The sequence below is a fragment of the Anthonomus grandis genome, chromosome 18 (assembly GCF_022605725.1).
Source record: "Anthonomus grandis grandis chromosome 18, icAntGran1.3, whole genome shotgun sequence".
Classification (NCBI taxonomy): Eukaryota; Metazoa; Arthropoda; class Insecta; order Coleoptera; family Curculionidae; genus Anthonomus; species Anthonomus grandis.
The window spans coordinates 671567-696675 of NC_065563.1; the positions used below are offsets into that span (position 1 = coordinate 671567).

Genomic DNA, 25109 nt, shown 5'->3' on the forward strand with positions numbered 1-25109 from the left:
TCATCCTCTATTGACTCTATGCACAGATGTAAATAGCTCCCCACTGAGCTATTTACATCTGTGCTCTATGTGTTAATAAAATGAGGATATTATTAACCTAATGGGAATGCCTTTAGATGTATTATGAGAGAAAACAGCACAAAAATGTTGACAACCTTTTCTAATCTGTATAAAATTAGGGTAGTTCAGTGCTAACAAAATAATTTTAAACATTTTTAGATTAACTCTAATTTATATAATGTCTGTTATAATGAATTATTGAATATTATGTATATCATTTTAAGTAATTTTTTTTTCAGGAAAATTAAATAATAAATGTATTAAAGCAAAAAAAAACATTGTTTTATTTCCATTTGTCCAATTGGATATGTCGTACACTATTGTTAGTACACTTTCGTAGATTATTGCAGTAAATTAACCTATTTAGATATCTAAAATAAAACTGAAAAGTTTTATTTTTGTTCAGATCAATATCTGATGCTAACACCTAAACAAAAAGGCTCTTTTCTCTATGAGTAACCTTTTTGATTAGGCGTTTGCTTTAGATATTACAATTAAATGATAAGATTGTCAGATTAAAAAAAATGTAATTTCCCGCCTTAATTTGGCCACGCCTTTCTACCATTTAGATTGGTCCAATTAGACACGTCAAACTGTCAAGTTAGTTACAACAGTTTCCGCTGCCAAGCGAGAGGCCGCTAGCTGATGTGTCAGAAGAATTTCTTTCAGTTTGTATGCAACCACCACTTCTCTATATATTTGTGTTCTGTGTCAAAAAGATAGACTCTTCTCGCTTCTCTCACGTTACGTTCACGTTCACGACTCAATTTATAACTTTAGGTTGTAGGAAGCATAAAAGCATACAATTTGTACTTTTAATTTTAAATAAATACATAAAAAAGTAAGGAGAGTTTAGTTCCCTCATGGGTGGTCCTTCAAAGAAGATAAAGTGAACCTCGACACAACATTTTGGTCCAATCGAGCGGATTCAAGATCCAAGCAACACGGCCTATGGTGGTAAACAATGGCGGCGAATGGAAAAATCTGAAGCCTGCGTCTCGACACACAAATAAGGTTAGATCGTTCTATGCTTCCTATCCAACCTATCCTTCACGTTAATCCTTCTTTCACGTATTTTCTCGTAGTTATTCTCGTTTCCGTAGTATATTATGTAGTTAGAAATTGGTATTCGTATATTTCATATTTTATTGACTCGGCCATTTTGCAAAAATTCCTTGTTCTCGTTGTGTGTACACGTAATCGGAGCGTCAAGCGACGTTGCCAAATCACTCGATTTTTCACGTATGTATTTGTATTTATCGTATATTGTTAATTTACACGAATTTTTGAAACGGTCGTTGATTTTACACGGTGTATCTCGTTTGCCTAAGCATTTGGCATATTGACACGAAAGTATTATCGAGTTTAAGAGCCATTTTTGACAAGAATCGAGCCAAAAATGGGTAAGAAAAATATAACCATTGCCGATGATGAAATTCAGGAATATAAGCACGCACGTGAAGTAATATGTGAAAGATTAGATCGGGTTTCTAATTATTTGCGCGAATATAAAGACGAAATATTTCAAATCGAAACGCGTTTAAAGAGTGTTGAAGACGACTTCTCGGAATTTGATCGGATTCAGACACGGTTAGAGTTCTTATTGCCAGAAGAAAAAGACTACCGTTTAGACACAGAATCTGAATTTTACAGGGTTATCTCGTACGCGAAGAAACTTTTATCCGAATACGAATTTAATCAACGCGCGAAAATAAATTCTTCCGGTTTGGCAATGCCTCAACCTCAGCAAACGTTGGCATTGGGCACGGGTGCTGTACCCAAACTGCCAGACCTGGGGTTGCCAAATTTTCATGGAAAGTACGAGACTTGGTATGGGTTTATAGATGTTTTTAATTCGGTGGTAAATAATAGACACGACCTCAGTGAAATCGATAAGTTTTTATACTTAAAGATTTGTTGTAAAGATGACGCGCTAAAACTAATTGATTCTTTAGACGTAACCGCGGTAAATTACACGATCGCGTTAGATTTATTGAGAAACCGCTATGAAAATAAAAGGGCAATCATAAATCACCATGTAAATAATATTTTGTTTAATCTGCCAAACGTAGTAAAAGAATCATCCGCCCAGCTACGAAAGCTACTCGACACTTTACACCAACATAAAACGGCCCTTGAAAAGTTAGAATTACCCGTGCGATATTGGGACACGCTTCTAATTCCCATCGTTTTACAAAAGCTTGATGACAGAAGTAAAAGAGAATGGGAAAATAAACAATCGAACAACAGTTTACCAACTTTGCAAGAATTAACCGAATTTTTAACTAAAAAATGCTTCACGCTTGAGGCAATTAACATTAATTTTGACAGTACAAAATCGGCAAATCGCAAAAATACACATCCTCAACCTCAAAAGAAAATATACAGTAGCGGCCAAAAGTAGAGAAACTTTTGATTATTTTTAAAAAAATATTGATAGATTACTTTTTAAAAATATATTTTATTGTTTTAGGTGGAACACAAATACAACATAAAAAATAAATAACTAGTGTATAAGAAAATTATTTATAAACCCACAAAAAATTTTTTTTTTATTTTTTAAGCGGTCAAAAGTAGAGAAACTTAAGCAAAATATTACAAATACTTAAAATAAACCTAATATTTGGTAGCAAAACCTTTGTTTTTAATAACTTCTGCACATCTTCTGGGCATCGACTCCAACAATTTTACAATTTTTTCTTCTGGTATTTCCTGCCAGGCCTGCGATAATGCGCAAAACAGTTCTTCTTTGTTTTTAAATTTTTCGGGATATTTACGCCTAACATCTAACTCCAATTGTTCCCATAGGTTTTCAATGGGATTTAAGTCGGGGCTTTGTGGAGGCCAGGCTAAAACGTTGAGCTGTTCCTCCGCAAAAAAATCTTTAACAATTTTAGCTGTATGTTTAGGATCATTATCCTGTTGAAATTTCCAAATTAGTGGAAGGTTTTCTTCGGCGTAAGGTATCATATGATTCTTGAGGATCTGTAAATATTGATATCTGTCCATAATACCCTCAACTTTTATTAGCGGACCTAGTCCATGCCCAGAAAAAGAACCCCATACCATGACATTACCTCCACCATGTTTTATGGTTGGCCTAGTGTATTTAGGATTGAATCTTTGATGTGGGGGACGCCTTACATACTTTATTCCATCCGACCCAAATAAATTAAATTTACTTTCATTGGACCAAAGTATGTTTTTCCATTGGTTATAAGTCCAAGTGGAATGTTCTCTAGCAAATTTTAAACGAGCATGCCGATTTTTCTTGGAAATGAATGGTTTCTTTGCCGGTCGTCTGGCTTGGAGGTTTCCTTCGCCTAAGCGTCTTCTTATGGAACGGATGGATAGTGAAATGGAAGGGTTTCCTTTCTTAATATCCACGGCAGTAAAGAAAGGATTTTTTTGGGAACATCTTCTTATTACTTTATCATCTGAAGGAGTAGTCTTTCGCGGCCTTCCGCGCCTCCGCCTCACAACGGCAACACTTCCTTTCACCAGCGCCACTTCGGACGGAGAGAAACCGAAGCCACGCCGATGACGTCGCAGCGGGAAAATCAGCAGCAGCAGCAAGCGCAGCAGCCGTCAAGACACGGCGAAGTAAATCAAAGGGATGGAGAAATAAGAAACTTCGATGATTCACGCGACTCGGATGGACGAGCTGATGTCACAGCATAAAGAAACCAGCAGTCGCACTCCGCTCGAAAATGTAAGCGAACTAATAGCATCCTTAGCCATGCCGCAGCCATGTTCTCCGGATGCCGAGCTCAGTGTTTATCCAACTGTGTTCATAGGTGTATCGCCTAGTTCAGCGCCGTACTTAGTGACTATTTTAATAGCGTTTTTACAAAGCGTAGCGTTTTTTATAAAAACTTTTGTATTAAAAGAGGGGTATGTCAAAAATTTAATTTTAATTTAATGAAGCAAAATAATTGACTTTGCCAAAGTTTTTAATAGCTGCAAATTTGGCTGTATGGCTTAAATAACATAATTAAGCATCAATTAAGGTTGCAGCAATGTAATATTTTTTTTGGATTTTTAAGGACATTATTTATATTTCTGCCATTTTAACAGTGTTGTCATATTTAAGAGAGTTGCAAAATTGTATACTTTTACTTTAGTTGGTACTTAATAATATAACAAAAATTCGCAGATGTTAGAATTGTTTTGAATTGTTGCCAACTATTTGTCTTTATTTATTGGCCTAAGAGTTTCTATTTGTTTTGAAATATTACTTTATTTGTATAATTAGTTGTCCCTAAACTACTATGTAGTCAGATGTTAATCTAAAACCGTTATTATACAGGGTGTTAATTAAGTATGTACCATACATAATTTAACAGGCGATTGTTTGAGTAATTTTAAGACAAAAAGTTCATATGAACATAGGTCCGCAAGTTCTTTGGCGGTGTTATTTATAATATTAAGGAGCTAATTTACCCCTAATATGATTAAATTTATTAGTTTCAGTGTAATCTCGAACGGGACCTGAAGAAATATTTGTGGCAAAAAAATTGGGGCACCTGAATTTTGTGCCATTTTTAATATCTTATTTGATTCACTCAAATACAAATACAACTTTTTCGTATCTCGCTTATTTTTCGAGAAAAAAAAAGTCCACTTAATTGCATACCCCTGGATCACACAAGGAATTTGGGGAAAAGTTTCTTTTGGAATTTATTATTAACTAAGCATGATACGAAAAAAATTCAAGAGACAAAAAAGTTTTATTTGTATAATCCACAGAACATAATAAAAATTGCACAAAAGTCAGTTGCGTATATTTTAGTTGTTGTTAAATTTTAACACCCTGTATATTGAGAACGAAGAATTTTTGGACATATGTTTATATGAACTTTTTATTTTAAAATTATTCAAAGAATGGTCTCTTAAATTTATGGTACATACCTAATTAACGTCCTGCACGTATTCTTCTATATCGTCGTTGTTAGATGTAGAAATGCGATGTTTATTTTTGTTTAAATATTTTGTTATTGTATGAACTTTATTAATATTAAAAAATCAATATTTGTACTATGTAGGTATTTTTATTTTACAAGATAATAATATCTAAAAAAATGTTTAAGTCCGGCTCTAGCCAAGGCAAAAGCCACGTGGACCGTAGCGAGTGTCAGCGGCATCCCTACTATAAGCAAATATGCCTCGCCTGCGTTAGTACACATGCACCGAACTCGCTTATTCAAGCCAATGTATTTTTATTGAAGTGCGACTGCTGGTTTCTTTATGCTGTGCTGATGTCATGAGGGATCAAATCAGGCCGGGCGTTCATAGTTTCTGCAGTATGGATGGTTTTAATTGTAAGGATGTAAATAGGAACGATAATAATGAAATAAATGAACCAAGAATGTCTGATGAATCTATTTCTTACTCGACATTTAATAAAAATCACGTCCTATTATCGACTGCAACGATATTTATTGCCGACAATATCGGGTGTTGGCATAAATGCAATGTTTTACTCGATTCGGGAAGCCAGTCAAATTTAATTAGCCAATCCCTATGTAAAAAATTAAATTTATCATGTGAAGAAATAAATTTACCTTTATCTGGAGTTAACCAAATCGTAACGAATATCTCGCATCGTGCTTACACAAATATAAAATCGCGATTTAATACTTTTCAGATAGGTTTATCATTTTTAGTTTTACCCGTTATAACAGAAAAATTGCCACTTTTTAAATTTGATAAGTCCTTATTAAATTACCCTAAAAACATTAACTTAGCAGACGAACAGTTTAATGTGCCAAAGGAAATAGACGCGTTACTCGGTGCTGGCATATTTTTTGAATTGCTCGAAAGCGGAAAAATAAAACTAGGAAATAACATGCCAATCCTACAAAAAACCTGTTTAGGATAAATTTTTAGCGGGAATTTAAGTTTTAACGAACAATACGAAAAAACAGTTTGTAATTTTGCGAAAATTACGAATCGGGACTTAGACGAATCTTTAAAGAAGTTTTGGCAACTCGAAGAATTTTCGAATGAAAAAATATTGTCAAAAAATGAACAATATTGCGAAAACTATTTTAAAGAAACGACGACGCGCAGTACCGACGGAACGTTTATCGTAAAATACCCGTTCAATCAAAATGTTGAAGGCGAACTAGGCGACTCTAAATCAGTGGCTCTCAAACGATTCAGACACTTAGAAACGCGATTAAATAAAAACAAAAACTTAAAGGATCAATACACGGCTTTTATGAACGAATATGAAACTTTGGGGCACATGACCTTTAAATGTTATTTAGACTCGGACCAATCGATCGCAAATCAATCATTTTTTATGCCACATTCTGCAGTTTAAAGAGACTCGGTAACGACAAAATGCAGAGTAGTTTTCGACGCGAGCGCGAAAAGTGAAACCGGCGTTTCATTTAATGATATGATTTTAGCCGGACCGACGATACAATCAGATCTATTCTCGATTCTTTTGCGATCAAGACTTAAAAAATATGTTATTTGCGCGGACATTAAAATGATGTATCGATGCATTTTAATCGATCCTAGCGAACGTGAGTTTCAACAGATTTTATGGCGAACGAATCCCGATGAACCGATTAAAGTTTATAAACTAAATACGCTGACGTATGGGACGGCAAGTGCACCATTTCAAGCGACCCGGTGCGTAAAAGAGCTTGCTATAAAAAATAAAGAAAAATATCCCAGGATTTCAAAAATTATTGAAGACTCGCTTTACATGGATGATCTATATTTAAGCGTAAATTCGATTAGTGAAGCAATAGAAATTTATCACGAAATCACGGATGTTTTATCTCAGGCCAACTTAAACTTAAGAAAATGGTCATCTAACAATGGTCAATTTTAAACTATATTTTACAGACAACCGAAAAACCAGAAGAAAACTTAGTTATATTTCACGACAAGAAAGAACTTAAAACATTAGAGATATTTTGGGATGCAAGTCGGGATATATTAAAATATTCTGTAAACGTTAAAATTAGCAATAATAAAGTTACAAAACGCTCAGTGCTCTCTGTTATATCGCAAATATTCGATCCCCTCGGACTTATAGGCCCAGCCATAATAAACGCAAAGTTGCTTATTCAAACATTATGGCAACTTAAATTAGATTGGGATGAGGAATTATCCAACAATTTAAAAGAATATTGGTTACGATTTCTTTCACAAATTCCTCTTCTAAATAAAATCGAAATAAATCGTCAAGTATTGGTTTCTAATCCAGCGACAATCGAACTATATGGGTTTTGCGATAGTTCTGAAAAGGCGTACGGCGCATGTGTGTATTTGTGCTCTGTACACGAAACCGGCGAAAAACAAATACAACTTTTAACGGCAAAATCTAAAGTAGCACCGATTAAAAAACAGACTTTACCTCGATTAGAGTTAATCGCAGCGCACTCACTCGCGGAGTTAGTATACAAAATTAGGAAAATTTTCGATATTGACATTTGTAAAACTATTTATTTCACGGACTCGACTATAGTGTTATCGTGGCTCAAAATTGAACCATGTAACCTCAAGACCTTTGTAGCTAACCGGGTTGCAAAGATTACAGAAATTTCTAGTATAGGAAATTGGAGGCACGTCAAAAGTGAAGAAAACGCTGCAGATATTATCTCACGTGGGTTAGACCCAAAAGAACTAATCGGAAACCAAATATGGTTTTACGGACCCGAATTTCTAACACACGGTTTTCAAAATTGTGTGCTCGATGAAAATTTAGATATGGATAATTTACCTGAGTTAAAAACAAAAACAATATCGTTAAATGTTGCGAGTAAAGCGTTAGAAAATGATATAAATATTTTTGACAAGTTCTCGACTATGAACAAATTACGTAGAGTGGTAGCTTATATTAGTAGATTTAAAAATCGCACGTTAAAGAAAATAAAAGCTTCTTCCGATGTATTAACCGTCGAAGAGCTACATGAGTCTGATTTACTTTTAATTCGAAAGGCACAAGGTGAATGTTTTACGCAAGAAATCGCGAATCTTAAAAAATTGGAAAATGTTTGTAGTAATAGTAAGATTCTCAGTCTACACCCCTTTTTAGATAGCGATGGCATTCTCAGGGTAGGAGGTAGATTGACAAACTCTGATATAGAGTATTCTCAGAAACATCCAATAATCTTGCCTTACAAACATAAGTTGACTGACCTTATTATTTTAGAGCAACATTTAAAAAACCTACACGCGGGTGTTCAAAACCTGTTATCAGTTATTCGACTAAAATTTTGGCCAATTAACGGCAAGAATGCAGTTAAACGAATAATTCACAAGTGCGTACGATGTTACCGCGTAGCTCCAAAACCAAGTAAGTTTTTAATGGGGTCTCTACCGCGTTCACGAGTCACACCAAGTAGACCGTTCACGAATTGTGGGGTAGATTACGCGGGACCGATATATGTCAAAGCGGGTACATTACGCAGAAGTAAGTTAATTAAAACATACATATGTATTTTTATTTGTTTCGCGACGCGAGCAGTCCACGTGGAGTTAGTAACGGATATGACTACAGATAGCTTTCTTAACGCGTTAAAACGATTTTGTTCTCGACGCGGCAAACCTAGCGACATATATTCGGACAACGGTTCCAATTTCATTGGAGCGAACAATTATTTTATGGAACTTTATACACTATTAAATAGCAAAGCGCACAATGAAACGATTACCTCATTTTTGGCACGGGACGAAATAAAATGGCATTTCATACCGACGCGATCAGCCCATGTAGGAGGCTTGTGGGAGGCATCAGTGAAATCAACGAAGTTTTACTTAAAAAGAGTTTTGGGCAATTCGTCGCTGCGTTTTGATGAAATGTACACATTACTAGTGCAAATCGAGGCATGTTTAAATTCGCGTCCTCTCGTACCGATTTCCAATGATATAAATGACTACATTCCTTTGACACCGTCCCACTTCCTCATAGGCGATTCTTTAGCCAGTTCTCCTGAAGCCGATGTACGAGACATTCCCGTATCCAGATTATCCAGGTATCAGAGGTTGCAGCAGCTGTATCAACAGTTTTGGACCCGATGGTCGAAAGAATACCTGGCCAATTTCCAGACACGCACGAAGTGGAAGAAAAACTTCGAGAACACGGTGAAGGTGGGCACGCTTGTGGTTTTGGTGGAGGACAATATGCCACCCTTGCGCTGGCCTATGGCGCGGATTGTGGAGTTGCACCCAGGAGCAGACAACGTCGTGAGGGTTGTTTCAGTTCGCCTGGCTAATGGGACAACGTCAAGAAGATCCTTATCGAAGATTTGTGTTCTACCAGTGGAAGACTTATAAACGTTAAAGTGCTTAAATGATGTAAAATTAAGAATCCATGTTTTCGTTTATTTCATGTTATGTTATCATAGATTCTAGCTATCTTTAGTACTATTGTATAGTACTATAGTATACTTGTTTTGAAAAGTAGGACTTTTCAACGGGGGCGGCATGTTCCGTCTCAGTAAATAAGAATTAGTGAAAAACGCGACAACAGCGTGAATAACTGAAGCGCGCTGGTTTGATGTTGCAGCGGTCCTGTCAAAAAGATAGACTCTTCTCGCTTCTCTCACGTTACGTTCACGTTCACGACTCAATTTATAACTTTAGGCTGTAGGAAGCATAAAAGCATACAATTTGTACTTTTAATTTTAAATAAATACATAAAAAAGTAAGGAGAGTTTAGTTCCCTCATGGGTGGTCCTTCAAAGAAGATAAAGTGAACCTCGACACAACATGTACCGCTTGGCAAAAAAATCTGGATTGGTACCATATTTGTTGGAGGGTCCTGGCACAGGATGGCTTCTACTTGACGAACTTAGGATTCCAGAAGAACGTGGGGTATATTTCATTTTTATTTCATTGCACACTTTCTTCACTACCTGGGCCGACTTGATATAGTTGCTCATATCTTCTCCAAAGAGAAAAGCATCAATACTGTCCATGATGACTTTTCTAATAGAATTGTCGATGCTATTTGACAATCCATATCGTCTGTGTGTTGACAACGAATGTATGACATCCGTTAAAACTTTGGAGGCATTAGCCAGGGCCTGCAAATTTTCATTGGTTTCGTCAGTAGGATTGGTAACGTATGTCTCCATAGGAATTGCTATAGCTGATATTGCGGCCGCTATTTGTTCTTGTAAGTGTAGTAGGAAATTATCTTGTTTAATCTGAGTGTCTCTTAAAAGCCCGCTGATTTCCCTATTAAGTTTAGGTGGTGAAAAACCTTCGACCTACTTTTCAATGAGGCTCCTCCTGTCGTCTTTATCTAACCCATTTCGACTGAATACAGTCCATCTCCTAGCTATTTCTGTGTGTACTTCTGGCCCGACCGTTGTTATAGCCAAAGGATCGTTACCCAATATATCAATCAGATTTTTATCTACTTGTTCTATCTGATCCTTTATATTTCGTTGTGCCTCCACCTGACTCTCGTCCTCACTCATATGAGCTCCAGACGAGCCAGAACTAGAGTCAGACTCACTTGAGCTAGACTCTGTACCTAAAATAAAGTGAATTATTATTATTATTAATATAATAATTACTCACTCTATTAATACATAATATGTATCATAGGTAACTTTTGTGTAAGTAAAACAAAATAAATAAAACTATTTTCATTATTCTGTATCTTTTCATTGTAAATAATTTAAATGTAAGAAACAACAGAGCCTCTAAACTTGCTACAGAAATTCGAGATTTATTTAAGGACTATTTTAGTAACAACCCTCTTTAGATAAGTAAAAATTTATTTTATTTTTTTTTTAATTTTAAAAACTAACACAACTAGCGTCATCTATCAATAATACAAAAACTGTATGCACAATTTTATTTTTCTTTTTTAACAAAATGTATGTTCTAAATTTCATGTAAATATGTCATTTAGCTCCGGACCTATAAGAAAAAAGCGATAATTTGAATAATACTTTGACACCCTGTATTTCAGTTACTATTAAAGTTAGGATAAGGAAAGTTGACCTAAATCACATTATTTTGACGTAAGGAATATACTGTTGTTCTATGTCCCATTACTTTCGGGACACCCTGTATAGCTTAAATACACTCTCTTCGAAAAATTTGGCTGCGTAGATTAAAATGAAACCGTCGTGTAAAATAATAACGTTTATCTAGCTAGCTATAGATATTAAGATAATTTAATTTACAACATACTTACTTGAAATACCCAAAATTTCAGCCACTTCAGCATACAGACGATCCCTTAAATTTTTGTCCTTATACGATCCCAATTTCGTGTTCCACAATGGCGGTCGTGCCTGTATTTCGGTTATTAGCACCTCGTTCATGTCACTCCCTGAAGTCATCTTGACCAACTAACCACCATAAAACGCGAAAAATAAACAATCCTGATTGAATCGGATGCTGACGCTCGACAAACGCTCTTTACGACGCTCGACGCTTCCACTCTGAACGGACCTTAAGAAGCAATGTATTAGGACAGGAAAAAGAGGTTTGTTTCTTGTTTTTTTTTTTGTATTTTTATTTTAAAAGGCAATTATAATAAAATAAAAAAAATTTAAAGGAAAAAAAACGAATAAAAAAATTTATCAACTTGAATAGAAGCTATAAAAGCCGTGATATCAGTAACATAGTAAAAAAATACACCATTTTGACAATGATACTATGACAACCATACATTTTTTTGACAATGCATCAATGCCTTTTTTTTCTAAATTGGTAACCTATTAATATAAATTTATTACCAATTTAGCAACCCTCACTAAAAGAACCCTAACTAAATTAAAACTATTATTACTGTTATTTTTTTTCCAGATATTTATACCTTGTCCTAACCTTTATGCTGCTTTTATTATTATTATAAATATTATGTCTTGTAAATGTTCTTAAACCTTAAAACAACCTGTATAATACGATTACTATAATTATAAATAATATTTTCCTTATTTATGCCCACAACCTTAAAACCCCCTGTATAATTCTATTTCTATACTATTATTATCCTCAAAAATGTTCCGTAATATCAATACCCTCTGTATATTTCAAATATATATTTATTAATATTTATATTCATTTTATTTATCCTAGTAATTTATCAAAAAAACCATTCAAAATTGTCCCCATAATACTAATAATTCATTAATAAAATAACTCATGACGTCACGAGACGAACACGACGCGTTTCTAATTTGTGGCCAGACATCCTTCTCTAAAACCGCTTTTCCTACTCTAACTCGGAACGCAAATGAGCCCGCCGGCCGGTAAAAAATGTAAATAAGATGAGACGTCAGATGCGCGGCGAATTTTCCCGCCGCAATAAAAACCATTCAATAAAAGATATGCACATATTCGGAAAATTTAAAGTTTCCTAATATCGTCACTACCAATTCCTGATCATTTCCACCCATTTTAAGCCGCTAATTCTGGAATTGAAAAAGTCGGATCCGCCCGAACGTAGAATTTGCCGCCATGACACCGAAAACACCGCGGTTGCGTCATCTGGGGCGCGTACACAGTCGCTACCCATGGGTTAAAAGTTCACCCGGTTAAATTTTACATGTCACGCCCGCACAAATTTCGCCCCGACAATTTTTGTTTCACCTCTATGAACGATATGGTCATGCGCAGTGCAATCTTATAATTGTTTGTTTATTTTTTTAAATGTGTGTATATTTTTCTTGTGCAAGAGTCGTGTGTGATTGTCGACTAAAATAAATCCTAATGCTATAAATTTTTTTCAAAACATTATTGAAGCAGATAGTAGTGATTCATCAACTGATGAAGATGTTGCCTGTGCAATTTCCCAGACTGCTGCTTTTATCTCTAACATTAATAAAAGTTGTGAGAAAAGGTTCATAGAACGTACAGATAATTTTATATCTGTGACTGTCCCAATTTTACAGACCAAGAGTTCCAGGAAAACTTCCGCATAACCAGAGAAGCATTCAGTTGGCTTCAGAACAAGCTGGAGAATAAAATGAAAAACTTTTCATATGGTCCAGAAAGAATATCGCCTCAAAAGCAAATTTTAGCTTCAATTTGGATTATGAGTACACCCGATAGTTATCGGTAAGTAGAAAATTCTTTATATTAGGGCCAGTATAATAATGTCTCGTGGACAACAGGTTGAGTTTCAACTCGAAGTCAACTATTAGCAGTTAAACATATTAAAAACATATAGGTTAATGGGTAGTTGAAACTCAATTAACATGTGGTCAATGGGACATTATAATGCCAGTTCTAGGTCTTATTAACAATAAACCTCTCAACATTTAGGACAACAGAATTTTCTTTTGTTTCAGATCTGTTGGAGGTAGATTTGATATGCCAAAATCAACTTTATTTAAATGTTTTGAAAGAGTGGTAGGTTGTCTTGTTGAGCTGGGTCCAGAGATAATTAAATGGCCATCAACTGAAGAGCGAAGAGAAATTAAAAATGACTTTTTCAAGTGGGGTCAAATTCCTGGAGTGGTTGGAGCAGTAGATGGGACTTATGTACCTATAAAGGCACCACAAGAAAATCCTGAGGTTTACATCAACAGGAAATGTTTCCATGCAATTACTTTGCAAGCTATTTGTGACCATAAACGAAGGTTTCGAGATGTGTTTGTTGGTTATCCAAACTCCGTTGGTGACCTAAGGATTTTCAAGAATTCCGACTTTTTCAAAAATGTAACTTCAAATCCAGAACTTTACTTTGGACAAAACGAATTCATCCTAGGGGATAAAGCATACCCGATATTAATAAAATGTATGCCACCCTATATAGACAGAGGCAACCTTGGCAGAAAGGAGCTGAATTTCAATACACAACATGCCAAAACCAGACAATTGATAGAAAGAAGTTTTGCACTTCTGTTTGGGCGTTTTAGAAGACTGAAATATCTTGATATGTCAAAGGCACAAATTATTCCTAATGTTAAACTATACTAGCTGGATGTGTTTTATACAATATATGTTTAATGTTCTCAGACAATTACATAGATGCATATACATCTGAGGGTATAACTAATACAAATACAAAAGAACATCAATACGCTGAAACATCATATAGGAAAGGACTGGAATTAAGAAATCAAATTGCCAGTAATTTACTGACTAATTAACTAAATTTTGACTTTAACAACTATAATCAATATTTAACAACTATAATAATAGTTTCCAAGATAGCAATAATGAGATACATTATTTAAGACACCTTGTATAAAACATCTGTATTAGGTGCCTAGATTTCATATTTAAATGTAGGTCCTTATTTTGTTAAATAAGATAAAAATGTTATTTTTTAAGGTTTTATTGAATAAAAAAATATTTCAAAAAATATCTTATGTAATTATTTATATCACGAAGATTTGTACAAATATTTAAACTAATGATCTAATTCTATCTAATCAAAGCTTAAAGAACATAATAACAACTTTACTCTTAACTGCATTTTAATTTTTGTATTGTAATATTGTATATTACAAATTTAACTAACAAAGGTTTTGATTTTCATTTACATACCCAACATTCTTGAAAATTAATTAGAATTATGTGAAACTCAGAATTATGAGTAGGTACATTTTTTAGAACACTTAAATCTATTTCTTTAGACTAGAAATTTATTATAATTATTACACAAATCAATGATTATTATCCCTTATTCTAAAAATAACTTTAACAAAAAATAATATTTATACAGGAACTGAAAAAAAAATCACTTATTGTGCTTTAAAAAATTAATGTATTCCTTAAAAGCTTCTATGGCTTCTTCTTTTTGTTTAAGGTTTTCCTCATGCCGCCTCTGTTTATTTTCTTCGCGTTTATTTAGATCTTCCCTTATTTTTTTAAATTTCTTGAGTCATTTGCTCTATTTGCTTAAATTGCACATTTTTTGTTTTTAGTGTTTTGGTTACTGTAACATTATTTACAACACCATCAATAATTTCATTATTGCTATTTGCACTTTCAGTGATATTCTCGGTCATATTATCATCCGTGGATGTAGAAGGAATTGCTTGGTAATCTGCCGATATGGGAGGAATTGCCACACTTGTAGATGCAACTGCTACTGGCTGAATATTGGGTGCACTGCCAAACATGTCTTCGAATTGATCAAAATACTCAAATGTTACTTTTTTTTGTCCAGTTGCCTTATTTGACATATTATCCTTTTTCTTTACATATTTTGATTTGAGGTATTTGGATTTATTCTTACACTGCTCCCCTGTATATTTGCCCATTTTTTCTGCAATTTAGTTCCACACTTTCTCATTTCTCAATGTTTGTGACTTAAATAGTTTTGTATGGTTCTTATAAATGCTTATTAACCTAATCACATCCTTTCTTGTCCATTGGATTCTTTCAGAATCTGATTCTAATGAAAATGCAATGGAAAACGATGTAGTCTACAAAGAAAATATATATAAGTATACCTACATTTTTATATTTTATAACATATGTACATAATTATATAATTCTAAGGGCCGGTATTATAAACATATGTTAAAGTTATTTAATAAATAACCAACTTTAGAAACAACACTTAAAATGTCAAAACTAATTTAAAAATTAGAAATTGGGATTGAAGTACTGTGGTAATGTCATTCTATGAGATAACATTGAGTTATTTATCAAATAATTTTAACACATAAGTATTTATAAGATAAAACTGGCACTAACATACATTTGATGAATTTAAATCATTCATAACAATTGGTTCATCATCTAATTCAGAGCTCAAGTCCTCTTCATGTGATTATTGCCTTGATTGCGGCTGACGTGGTTGATGGTACCAAAGACTTCTTCTACCAGATTTTTTGGAAAATACAGGAGAGATTTGTCTAAAAAATATGCAGGATATAAAAAAATATCGAGAGGAAAAGATACATTAAGTGACTGCCGTTGTAGTTTGGAATTATTTACATACTTCAATTAGGATTAAGTATAATAGTTATAGCTATAAAAAACATAAGAAGGAATAGATTATTAAATAATATAGGTAGGTATTACATGTAGTTTCATATAATTATGTAGTATTGAATATTATGTATTATAGAACCTACCTGAAATTCTGCAAGTTAAAACTAATTGACCATCTTCACTTATAATGGAATTCTGATTTTCATCCACGACTAGATTGTGGGTGTGACTTGAAATTACAGACATTATTTTTACTCAAAGTAATTTTTTTAAATGTTTCTTTATTTATTTGTATTCAATTTTTTTTTCAAAACAATTTTCTGGGGTTATGACATTTCTAAATATTCAAATAAAACCTATATTTACGTCTGCGCGGGCCAGTCGGACAACTTTTAACTATTTAGAAGACCGGGTTAAAAAGTTGCTCTGTCCGCCTTCCTCCGACGAAATTTACCCTCAAATGTGAACGAGTTTAAATATTACCATAAACGCTTTACCCAGGCTGCCGAGTGCGTCCACAGAACTCCCGACATCCAGTGTGAACGCGCCCCTGGCCATGTGCGATTCGATAGTGACGTCGTCCGTATGCTTTTACATTGGGTGCTGGACCGCCAACTTTATTGTACCATGAGCTGGCTCCGTGTCTCCAGGGTATGACTGGTTGATTGGAACGGCTTTTTTTTTTGGGGTTTTTCTTAAATAACAGCGCGTTGCGGAAAAACGGTAACATTTAAAGAAAAACGGTTTTTAGTGGATTATATCCAGATAGTGTCCGGTGGTTTCAGAAAAAAATGGTTGTCGTAGGTATCATAGGTATGCCGGTTTTAAGCATCAAAGGTAAAAAAAGGTGTAGAGCAAAAACTACTCTACGTAGAAGGTGTAGAGTATGTCGAAAAATAGGATTTAAAAAGTTCTTAAAACGCTAAAAGTTTGAAATCTCTAGGTGCCGCCAATAAAGAGTTATTAAGAAAAGTAGAAAAAAACGGCCAAAAAAAGGCTCAAAAAGGGGTTTATATTTGTTAACACAGCTCACCCTGTATAATACGTAGCGCCATGAATAATACCTCTATTTAATCCTAAAGGATTAGGCTTTCAAACGGTGAAAACAAAAGAAAATTTAAACGTTTTTTACAAGTAGAAAAAAAATTATTTCTCAAAAAATTCACTTTTTTTTGCGAAAAGAAAATGTAAGTTTAAGCTCATTTATCTCGGAAGGAAAAAAAATTCACAGTCACGTAGCCTCAACCTTCTTGCATAAAACAGTGAAAACCAGAAAAAAAAATCACCATAGAACAAAAGTTATTAGCGTTTATGTGTCGCAAGTCGAAACCTTCACCATTTTTTCTTGATGCGTATCATACTTTAAAGAACCATGATGTGTTACAAGTTACAATACGCTCCGCTCTCAAGTAACTCGTATAAATATAACCAATATTCAATGATACCTTCTTATATTATTATAATACGCTAGTGGCATCTAGGGTAAATACGCTAAAACAGAGTCCTCAATTAATACACTGTTGTGCTGGCGAATGTTATGGCGTATTCACCATAGTATGCAGATAATCGCTGTTTTCAAAGTAATTTCATTTACGTTTTTAAATTATGCTTCAAATTCAAAATTTATTTTTTTATCTTAAATGCCATTCGAAACTTAGTAGAAAAGTTTAATAAAGTAAATTTTTAACGATTTATACGAGTGCCACAATATAAAGGGAAAAGAGGGTCCCATAAGAGACTATGTATTGGGATAAGACAACCGGATTTTTATATCGATTTTTTGTATTTTCCATGTTTATTTTGAAAAGCAATTGTAATAAAATATAAAAAGAATAAGTAATAAAATAAACCATCAACGAATTGAATCGAAGCTATAGAAGCCGAGATATTAGTAAAAATGTGAAAAAAAAAACAAAAGAAAATTCGTTTTTCCCATGGTACCATTTTTTTTTCCTAAAATGATTATTGAAAAATTTTAAAGTAAGCCGTAAACTGACAATTTCCAGTGAAAAAACCCAAGAGAAAAATATTTTTTTTGTTGGTCGAAAATCGGAAAGGGGTATACTATACGCAAAATTTCGAAAAAATGGTTTTTTATTTTCTTATAAACTATAACTCTGACATTTTTTTCTTTTAAATAAAAGTTCTTGGGAATATTACGAGGTATCTGTATGTCAAAAGAATCGGTTATAGCTATCATAGAATTGGAGAAAATTAAAAAAAACTATTAAACATAAATATCTAATTAACAAGAGCCATATGGAAAAAATTTATATTTTTTATTTTTCTATCCTGTACTACTTCAGAGCACCTTTAAAAAAAGTTTATTACTGATTTTACTCTAAGATAAAGGTAAAACCTATTTCTTTGCATTTTTCAATTTTGAAGCAAAATGAGGCACCAAAATGAGCATTTTTTCAAAATATGCTTCGAATTCAAAATTTATTTTTTCTGGTTAAAAACATTTCAAAAACTAGTAAAAAAGCTTTATGACAAAATATTCCACGATTTCGACGAGTGCCACAATATAAAGGGAAAGATTAGGTCCTATAACAATTCGTGTAGAAAGACCACCGAGTTTTTTTGGTGGATTTTTAAAATTTTTCAGTTTTAGTTTTGAAAGCCAATAGTAATAAAATATGAAAAGAATTGACAGAAGGAGAATAAGGAATAAAAGAAATCCAGCAAATTGAATCGAAGCTGTAGAATCCTACATATTAGTAAAAATATGGAACAACTTAAAGAATACACATTTTTCACATGGTACCATTTTTTTTTTAATGATTAATGACAAATTTTAATAATTCCTAATTAATAAGTCCTAAACTGGCAAATTCTGATAAAAAAAACCCAAGAAAAATTTAGAAAAAATGCTTTTTATTTTTTTTTAAATCAACTATAAGACTGACAACTTTTTGTCTTTTAAAAAAGTTGTGAGTAATATTACTAGGTGTCCGCACGTTAAAACGATTCGATTCTAGTTATTATACAATCGGAGAAAATGGAGAAAAAAAAAGTTATAGAATCATTATAGATTACTTACTAAAACGTTAATGTAGCTAATACAATATTGAAATTATTTGTATTTCTTGTAGACGTCGTTTAGAAGCTTTAGTTTGGCTGTCAGAGGGCCTCTGGCTTAAAATGCATGGTTGTTCTCCAATTTGAAGGGCCTGTAATAAGAATATTTCTGTGTTAATTTGTATAATTTCTTCTAAAATCTTGTATGTTGCACAAAATATACAAAAATCTAACGAGAGTGTAAATTTCTCTCATTACATTTGTGATATTACTAAGAAAAACTTTCAAAAAACTTCATTTTCTTTTAAATAATATTTTTGACATGGGTACACAAAATATTAGTATTTTGGTATATTCAGTAAATTTCGTACTGTTTGCGCTTTTAGTACTTTCTTAAGCTTTTTTTAGCTATTTTAGTACTTATGTATCAGCGTTTATGTAGAACTCTAATTATTAATAACCATTATATGTATAATATTATTGTGGTTTTTTTGGTAGTTACTTAAAAGGATTAAAATAAGCATGTAACAGTAAAACATATGTTACAATTTTTTTATCAGGTATGTTTCTTTGCTTTTCCTTGCACCTTAGTTATTAAAATTTATATCTTTGATAATATAATATTAAATATATTGCAAAGATGTAATTATTGATATACAATAAACATTTTTATAAAGCCAAGTAAAAAACTTTTAGTTCCGTGTAAACACGGAACAATTTAACATGGAAACTAGTTCCATGTTAAACAAAAATCTTTAATAAGGTTCACCAACCCAATGAAAAAATATTAGTATTTGTACCTGATTGGATTAATATTTTAGCACAATATTACTTGGGCATTTCTTAGCTGCTTGTAATGTTTTTGGGCTTTTTGGTACTTTCTAGCATTTTTAGCTGTTTTAGTACTTTTATTTAATCCTTTTATTTACTTAAGTGGCGATTAATGTCAAGTAGTACTGTAGCTAAAGCTATAGACAATCATAGTTAACTATCAAGTTAAAAATACTTAGCCATGTACTTGAATACTATTACCATTTTAGGTATTTAAATAGGATTAAAAAATGTTTGATTATAAGAAGCAAGACTAATTTAACACTATACATTTATGAGGCAATAATATTTAAATTATTAATTAATTATAATAATTAATTATAATAATATTGACCAAATAATAACAAAAGTTGCCTTAAAGATACCTGATTGGATTAATGATTTAGCACAACACAACTTTAATTTTTTTTAGCTACTTGTAGTTTTATTCGGCTTTTTGGTACTTTAGCATTTTTAGCTGTTTTAGTACTTTTATTTAAGCCTTTTTATTTACTTAAGTTGCTATTCATATCAAGTGGTGCTGTAGCTAAAACTATAAGACAATCATAGTGTATTATAGAAACAAATTATAATGATTTATAAATATTTGTTGGTCACAATATGAATTATAAATAATACTATCATAAATAACCTGTTATTTTTGTTGTTGGAAAATAAGTAAAGAAATCTTAACAAATAGAAACATTTGGACATATTAATTAAGACTACTTGAAATTACTGAAGTTTAAAAAATAAAAACTGAATTGAGATATCAATATTTTGCAATATATAAATATTAATTATATAATCAAAAAATATATGGACCAAAGAATTTATTTAATTTTTTATTTTTCTATACATTCTGTGTAATAAATAAATTTAATATTTATTTTGTTTGTTTTCTCATATTATTTAGAAGTTTTACCAATAGATTTCTCATTTTCTGCACATATAGTTATTATTTTTATTTAAAGGTTTTTTATTTCAAAATAAAGTAATTTATTTCTAGAATATCTATCTGAAATTCCATATTTACAATATGTTTTATATTTTTTACTTTAAACAATAAATCAGTAATAATAAATATGACTTGATAAATACAGTATAGAAAAAATTCTATTTAAAGTATCTATTATTTCATCATGAACATTGTCTATTAAAAATTATGAAATGCTTGCATATAATTTTGTTTAATTCTTTTAATGTAAAAGAAGCAAAAAATTTAAATAATGTAAAGTAAAAAAAATATAAGCGTTTGTTAATTATCTTAGTTTGTAATTAATTCTAATATCATCAAATAGATATCTTTTAATGTGTCATCAAAATTAGATACTTTACCTATATTATTATCATCACAGTTCCACCATTGATTATTAATGTTGACCACAGATGTATAATGGCCAGAAGTAATCTCTTAACCATGATGCTTGATAACACACTTCACCTTAAATCTGAAATTATCTAAAACTAAATTTTGATTATTAAAATTTGAAAAGGTGGTATTTATTTTAACTGAACGACCATTTATAATCTGAGACCTTTGAAGTTGTAAAACTAAATATTTAGAAACAAAGGTAAGTTTGGAGAATGTTGTTAAATTATTACTACAATTTTGACATATTAATTCACTTTGTCTAGGGATAAACATCAATTCAAAATTTATATTATTTCCGCAGTTTTCCGGAAAATATGCTATATATATACTGACCATATCGTTAGTTCCATATTCATTAATGTTGCAGTTTTCACAATGTTTTACATCCAGATGAGCTCGAGCATTAATGTAGATTTGAACATCGTCTACGTCCAATTTTCTCAATAATTTTCTACAGAATTCTTCAGCGTCTTGTTGCTCTTGACGTAGGAATATGCATCCTAGTAATTGTCGCACTGCCATTGCAGAATTTGTTCTCTTTAGCATAATGTCATGAATCCTAGAGTTAATGTTGGTGTTTCGCTTTGAAATTGACTCACGAATTTCTGGTAAACATAAAAGTGACTGTAAAACACTATTAGCATAACACGAAACATTATCTCTATTCATCAATGAAGGTGGTGTGCTATAAACATTAGGGATACTCTCATCATCAGAACTTAAAATAATGTCATCATCATTATTAATACTTTCTTCATCTTCCTGTAAGGATGCTTGGGTTGCTAAATATAGTATTCTTAACATTAAAGTGTAATTTTTAAGATACATTTTGAGACTCATTAACAGTTTTTGGTAATGTTGGAATAAAATCTTTATCATAAATAATAACCACTATGGCTTTATGATGACTACAAACGGTATTATATATAAAATGTTGTAAATTTTTAAAGTTACTGAAAAGCCAATCAATTTGAGTATTAGATTTTGTAGTAAATTCATCTACACCAAGTTTAGATGTTAAACCTTTGAAATTCAAAGTCATTTTAAGGCCATTTTGTGTCTCAGTTATTATGTCTTGATTAAAATCACCGATAATTAATATACGTCCTTGCTGATCAAAAATATTGTCACTTAAACAACGTTGCGCTTGTAAAATTGTTAACTTTGGAGGATTGTATACTACCATAAGAAAAATATCATTTAAAAGGAATGTTACAGCTTGAAAAACTATTCCAGAGAAATTTTTAGTGTACTTACTTATTGAACTTATTTTTGCATTTAAATCTTTTTTCATATAACAAATTATGCCAAAAGGTTTGCTTATATTTTTATTACTGAATAAATTTGCAAAAGATTCAAAACCATTTATTTCTATATTAGTAGTACTGTTTTTGTGTAACCAAGTCTCAACAAAAAATAACAAATGTGCATCTTTAAAGATCGGATTGTTTTTTATAAATTTAAGATTTTTTGATAAGCTTTGTACATTTTGATAAGCAATGACCTTTTTAACATGAACATCTTTGACAAATTGGTTCTCATACCTGGATATTAGGAGCTTATTAGTCTGCAAATTTTTGAGCTCGTTGAAAGCAGCATCTTTGTCGGTCGGTGGTCTTGGAGCCTTAAATTGTCCAATGATGTACAATCCACTAAGTTGGGTAACTCGGCTGCAGGCAACGTACACACTGCTTCTGGACATTCGTTTACTTATATGAACAGCCACTTGTTCATAGGTAGCACCTTGACTCTTATGGATGGTGATTCCCTCACTGATGAGAAGTGGAAACTGTAGCCTTTCGACGTGGACGTTACTCCCTTTTTGGATTTTGATCGCTCTTGCAGTTTTTAGTATTGGTGTCCAAGTGGTTGGTATATTGTGGGCATATATATAGTATATGTGGGCTTTATGTTTGTTTCGACAATTTATACCAGTCTTTGTATCGAAAAATTCTATCCATACCCTATTTGGAATCTGATTCTGATCATATTCAATTTTTCGAAGGGCACCTGTAGCACCATTGACTAAACCGTCCTTGGTATCTATGTTGAGAGAGATGTTTCCAAAAGCTGTATCAGATTTGAAGATTTGCTGCAATCTACTGTTTACATATTCAAACATTTTATTCAAATTCAAACATAATATTCGTCAATTATGATGAGCTTAAGGTCACATAAGGCAGAATAGATTGTGTTGTTTCATGATTAAAGGAATCAAGTCATGATCATACTGATTAAGGACAGAGCAGAATGTAGAGTTATTCCACCAATGTTAAATGCTGCTTTGCCTGTTGGTGCAGCCAGTAAAACTTTGAGGCTTTCAGGATTATTTCCAGGAATTGAATTGTAATGTCTTAATAATGTTTGAGTTATGGCTGTTATTAGGTGACTTTTTCCTGTACCAGCTTGTCCACTAAGTACGCAATAAAATGGTTGATTTTCAAGTAACTGGTCTTGTACAATATTTAGAAACTCATATTGTTTTTGGTTTAATTTGCTTATAAGTTCCTCATACTCTGAGTCTGGAATTTGATGAGGGGTGGGAAATGCCATATGTTTCACAGGTGCTTCATTTTGGTTTCCATCAATGCCATCAAATGGATTATAATCGGGATTATCTATCGCATATGCCATGTATTCATCGCCGATATTGCCTTCAAAGCCATTATTAATGAGATCATCTGTTCTATCTTGGGCACATTTCAATGCCTCATTCAATATTTTCTCATCTAAAACAATAAATTTCCGTCTATTTTCAACTATTTCAGCATATCGGTCAACATATTTTATTTGCTGATCAACATTTTCAACTTCATCTACTTCTTTTCTCCAAGGAACATATAATATGATATGTTCTCTGTAAAGGTTTATAGGGTCCTGTTGTAGTCCATAACGTCGATAGGATATGATTTTAGGATGACTTCTTTTAACTAAGAGTCCGCTCTCATCTTTCAATGGAAATATGGTTGCTTTTTTGATTCTTCTTCTTTCTTGGAGAATTGATAATAGGCGGCCAATTTTGCCAAGCAAATATTTTTAACTTCGTTTGGTCTCTGTTCATAATGTTCAATCAAACCATCACAATAGATTTTGGTGTCATCATCGGGCATTTCTTTTAGTTCTGCTAAGGATTTTAATAGCTTTGTTCTTTCCTTTATTGGGTTAGTAGGAATGTAAATATATCCACTGGATGTTTCATGCAGGGGAATCTGAAGCACACAATAGGCCGCTTCTTGAGCACTTACTTCACTAGCATTTAAAAAAACAGACGCCATTGCCTTTAATTTACCTTTGATGTCGAGGTTGCCTTTTTTAAATGGCTTCCATTGTTCTCATGAGTAAATCTGACACACCTCTATGGGATTTATTTATATAGTTGACTATATAGCTACAACAACCATAAGGTTCAAAGACTAGCTGGATATCCATACTACTTCTCATCATACTGAACATTTCTGCATTGAAGTTGTTGATGAAACAATCCTTGGGCTTTCTCTTTAGGAACATTGTTGTCTTAAATATGTTGTGTTGAATTATTGTTAGATATTCTTCTTTTGACATACTGAGATCTGCTAAAAATCCTTCGAAGGACACAGGTTTACTTTGTAATTTTGTTTTTATCAGCAACAATTTCTCGGACATGGTTTTTCTTAACTCCTTATTGGTATCTATTTTCCTGTCTAGTTTAATAGGCGTTAATATGGTGGTTTCATCCATTGGAAGATAGGGGATACCATATCTGCAGACCTGAAATAAAATTAACTATTTATTATTCTGCATATATTGTATTCTTGAAGACATCTTAGGTGTATGAAAAGCCATCTAAGTATTTTAATAATTAAATTAATTAGAATGTATTATGTATAAAATAAAATGATTAGCATTACTTTATTTTGAAGTAACTGGAGACTTTGAATATCAGCCTTTTTACATGAGATTAATAATGACAAAGAGTAAT

At 32.4% G+C, this 25109-nt stretch overlaps 1 protein-coding gene and 1 pseudogene across 2 annotated transcripts in view; both read left to right on the forward strand.

Annotated features, from left to right (window-relative positions):
* LOC126746839 (uncharacterized) overlaps window positions 1–25109 on the forward strand; it is a 476426-nt gene that overhangs the window by 429586 nt on the left and 21731 nt on the right. The gene's annotated exons all lie outside the window — the stretch shown is intronic.
* LOC126747039 (putative nuclease HARBI1) overlaps window positions 12749–25109 on the forward strand; it is a 35097-nt pseudogene continuing 22736 nt past the window's right edge.